Source organism: Xyrauchen texanus, chromosome 8 (genome assembly GCF_025860055.1).
Source record: "Xyrauchen texanus isolate HMW12.3.18 chromosome 8, RBS_HiC_50CHRs, whole genome shotgun sequence".
NCBI classification, from domain to species: Eukaryota; Metazoa; Chordata; class Actinopteri; order Cypriniformes; family Catostomidae; genus Xyrauchen; species Xyrauchen texanus.
Window position 1 is genome coordinate 35,432,713 of NC_068283.1, and position 4,810 is coordinate 35,437,522.

Consider the following 4,810-nt stretch of genomic DNA (forward strand, 5'->3'; position numbering starts at 1 on the left):
TGTAGGCTACAACAGTCTCAAGTTTGTAAAGAGAATGGTGCGAAAAACAAAAAACATCCATCGAGCAGCAGATCTGTGGGCGAAAATGCATTGTTAATGACTGAATGGCTAGACTGGTCCAAGATGACAGGAAGGTGACAGTAACCCAAATAAACATGCGTTACAACAGTGCTATGCAGAAAAGCATTTCTGAACATACAACACGTCGAACATTGAGGTGGATGGACTACAGCAACAGAATACCCCTCTGGGTACCACTGCTTTCAGCTAAGAACATTGCCTGGTCTGGATTACTGCTGAGGTACACAAATGGTAGGCCCACTGCAGCCTCAGCTTTCTGTTCTTGGCTGACAGGAGTGGAACCCAACTTAGTCTTCTGCTGTTGTAGCCCATCTGTTTCAATGTTCAGCATGTTGTGCATTCTGAGATGCTATTCGGATCAATGTAATTGAACAGAGGTGTTATCTTAGTTAATGTAGCCTTTCTGTCAGCTTGAACCAGTCTGGCCATTCTCCATTGACCTCTGTCATCAACAAGGTGTTTTCGTCCACAGAACTGCCGCTCGTTGTTGTTGTTTTTTTTTTTTTTTTTTTGCACCATTCTCTACACAATCTAGCGACTCTTGTGTGTCCTGGCCTGGCACCAAAAATCATGCCATGGTCTAAATCACTGAGATCACATTTTTCCCCATTCTGATGATTAATGTCAACATTAATTGAATTTCCTGACCTATATGTGCATGATTTTATACATTACACTGCTGCCACACAATTGGCTGATTAGATAATCACATGAATAAGTAGATGAACAGGTACATGATAAAGTAAGTGAGTGTATATCTTCCCCTTTGAGGTGCATCACTTGCACTAAACGGTGATACTCGCGGAGATGAATACAAATAATAAATAGCTATGCATGTAGGACAAATGACTGCCAATAATTTTGAAGGGAACATATGGAGACAAAATTAAAAATGATAAAATAGAAATACCTCTCCGGGAACCAGCACCTTATCATGGTGGAGAGGTTTGTGTGCCCTTATGATCCTGAGGGCTGTGTTGTCTGGAGCCAAGTGCTCCTGGTAGGGTCTCCCAAGGCAAAGTGGTCTCAGGTGAGGGGCCAGACTAAGAATGGTTCACAAAGACTCCGTGGAAGTCGGCGAGCGCCTGGTGGCCGGGCTTGTCATGGAGCCCGGCCAGGTACAGCCCAAAGAAGCGGCGTGAAACCCCCCTCTACATCCCTTTGGCCCACCACCCATTGGAGAAACCGCAGGAGTCGGGTGCGCTGCCATTTTTACACTTTCAAGTGTTTATGATAATGTTTGTCGTGTGCAGTGAAAAGGTGGCCTTCTAGAGGGTTTGGCGTCCCACAAAAATTTTGTTCTGGGGCTTCATGAATTCAAGCTATACAGACTTGCTTTAAGGTGACATGGCATTTCAGCTTTGTTAGCTGCTTTATGTTGGGATGAAATGAAGATCTGGTATCAACGAATGTACACATTGCACACGGTGACTTGACACACAGTCTTTTCTCAGCTCAGCTTTCAAAACTAAAACTTTAAAACACAGTTTAATCAGCATTTGAAACTGCAGCATTTTTTAACCAGCCCTACACCATGGTCTATGTGACCTTAACGGTACCTAACTTAAGACTTAAGTTAGGTACTTTTTTGGTTGTAATCTGGTTTGAGATTGTAGGCTCAAGAAAAATTGTCTGTCGTTGTCACAAACACAGACATTTGGTATCAACCATATGCTACAAATAGTTCTGAGTTTATTACATACCATAATAAACTCAGAACACAGTTACACTTGACTTCCCATAAAGATAAATTAGGTTCACTCCAAGATATAATCAGTAATGCTCTCCCTGTCTTGGAAGATTGTATAATGTATAGGTCAATAATAATCATCTTAAGTTGACTTAAATGGCAGTTTTAATACTCACCTTGGATATGTGCAGCCTAAATGAAAACAATTCATGCTTGATATATTTTTGGTCAAATTTAAGTATCGACATTGTAAAATATAAACACAACCAGTGGGGTAACTTGTATATTGCGGGCCCCAGTGCACAGAAACTGTCACGCCCCCTCCTTGAGGGACCTTGGTTGTTTTTCATCACCCCTCGGGTCTGCGGCCACTATATAATGTATTCACATTTACTGATGAATTTGCTTATTCTGTTGTCTGTGTTTTTGTTTATACATTGGGCTCTTGGATACTAGATACATATTTTCATATTATTAAAAATCTAATGAAAATCAACTTAATATGAATCAAGAGGAAATAAGTCTTCATTGTGAATTCACTTGAATGAAAGTATCACATTTGAGTTTAAGACGCAAAGTCATCCATCGTCCCGGCATTTCCATTCGGATGTTGTGAATAAGTGTGAAATCACCCCTTTCGCTTTTTATCAGTGCAAGCATGTTGTATATAAACTGTAGTCCTACTATGAGCCTTTCACATAACGAAAAGCACTACTTGTGAAGCAAACCCGACAATTCATCGAGGTGAGCAATCAATTTCTGATTATTAATGACTTGGTATTATATCCTATAATTGTGTTTGAACTTTATCCGACAGATCAGTTTAACTAGTAAGGTCTTTGCCTCCTTATATAGGCATCTGTCAAAATGGATCACCATCTTATGGACTGGCTGTGCACCATTGTCTGCTTTGCGCAGGTTTGGTCATTGCCAACAAACTGCATCCTCAACAAGCACTTGATGAAGACGTCATACACACTTATAAAAACGATGGTACGTGAGGAAACATTGCTATAAATTTATTCAATAAAAATAATTCCACCTAACGAATTTATATTTTGCTTTAGGGGGGTCTTTTTCCTTTGCAATGCCTGAAGGTCCATGTTTCCATTCCTTTTCCCCAATATGTGTTCCAGTCCAACAATACACAGCAGGTAAAACATTTTTGCACGAAAAGATTTTGATCACAACTATTCCGTGATCAATATTAAACTAAACAAATGTAATGCAACACTTACTGTTTTTGATTAAGGTTACTGGTGTCGAAAAAGCCATTTACCAGACACTCCAGAATATTGGCACCCTGTTTGAGAATGATGGTGTTCCTGACCAGTGGAATGCGCAAAAGCTGGATGACTTTCTAAACATCATATACCGCCAGATTGAAGACAGCAAATGCGTAAGTGTTGCCTAAACTCCTCACATCTGATTGTTTAAAACGTCTAATTGCCCTTGTGCCAATCAGCATTATTTTTTTTGTTACTGTGTGTTTGTCAACACAGGTGATGAATAAGTCTGAAGGGACACAGGATTTCCCTGAAGGTGTTGTTGTCACTCAAAGCTTACTTCGATATCATATCCACAGATGTGAAAGAAAAGGTACGCTTGAATCCCCAACCAAAATAACTTTAATCTGTTGGTGTTTTATTATAAACATTCTTATGCTGAATGTCGTTCATTTCTGTGCAGGGTTTTAGTTACTGCGCATGGGAAATCATGAGGAAGGAGATTCTCCACACTCTCAAGTTCATATTGATGCAAAACTCCGACATCATGTTATGAGCACCCAGAACAATTTTTATTCATGTAATTTTATTTATTTATTTATTTTTTAGTTATTCATTTATTTATGAATATATTTATTTATTTATTTATTAATGAAATGTATGTATTTATTTAGCCTAGCTGGGACAGAGTATTTCGCGTCAAAGTCTGTTTGCTGTAACGGAAAAATCTGTGTCTATTTCACTTTCGAATTGCGTCATAATGTTTCATCACCATTTCAAGTCCATTCAGCACTGGACAGTTCCCAGTCAGAAACATTCAACAGTGCTTTTAGCTTGTTGTGTTTTTTACTTTTTATGTTTTCTTGACTTTTTTTTATAAAAACATTTTAAATAAAGTGACTTCTTGTATTGTATTGAACTCTTGTATTTTGTTGTCTAATCCTGATTTTTGCTACATTTGACTTTTGGTGAAATTAGAAATTATTCGTTAAATGGAAAGCGTCCAAACGAAATCGATAAAAATGTATGTTAAGAGAAATAACGAGATCAAGTCATATAATATGATATAAGCCTACTTGGTGGGTATAAAATAGTAAGATTTTATTTTAGATTCAGTTAATTCGTTTATAGTCTTGTGATCGGATCTTACGAAACGAATAGTCGAGGTGTAAACAAGGTTATTGTGTTTGTTCCAAAACCGATATCCAAAACTTTAAAGGAATATTCCGGGTTCAATATAAGATTTTGTTGATAGCATTTGCTGCATAATGTTGATAACCACATAATTTGGACTCGTCCCCCCAACAGTCGAGGTTACAGTGAGGCACTTACTGTCATGTTCACTGTTGTCTTTTGTTTTTGTGCTTTTATGTTGAAGTTTAGTTTAGTTCCTGTTTCCTGTTTGGTTTCTGCAGCCTCGTACGTCAGTGAGCCAGCGCCTGTAGCCTCGACCGTCATAGAGCCAGCGCCTGTAGCCTCGACTGTCCCTAAGTCAGCGCCTGTAGCCTCGACCATCCCAGAGCCAGCGCCTGTAGCCTCGACCGTCCCTGAGCCAGCGCCTGTATCCTCGACCGTCCCTGAGCCAGCGCCCGTGACCTCGACCGTCCAAGAATCAGCGCCAGTAGCCATGACCGTCCAAGAGCCAGCGCCCCTCGAGCCTTCCTGGGCTCCGCCTCCTGAGCCTCCCAGGGCTCCGCCTCTCAAGTCTCTCGAGTCTTCCAGGGCTCCTCCTCCCGAGCCTTCCAGGGCTCTGCCTCTCAAGTCTCTCGAGCCTCCCAGGGCTCCTCTCGAGCCTCCCAGGGCTCCGCCCCTC

At 40.6% G+C, this 4,810-nt stretch overlaps 1 pseudogene; it reads left to right on the top strand.

The window, feature by feature from the left end:
- Window positions 1-2,638: 2,638 nt before the first annotated feature.
- On the top strand, window positions 2,639-3,553 carry LOC127648452 (interferon alpha-13-like; annotated as a pseudogene).
- Window positions 3,554-4,810: the final 1,257 nt, after the last annotated feature.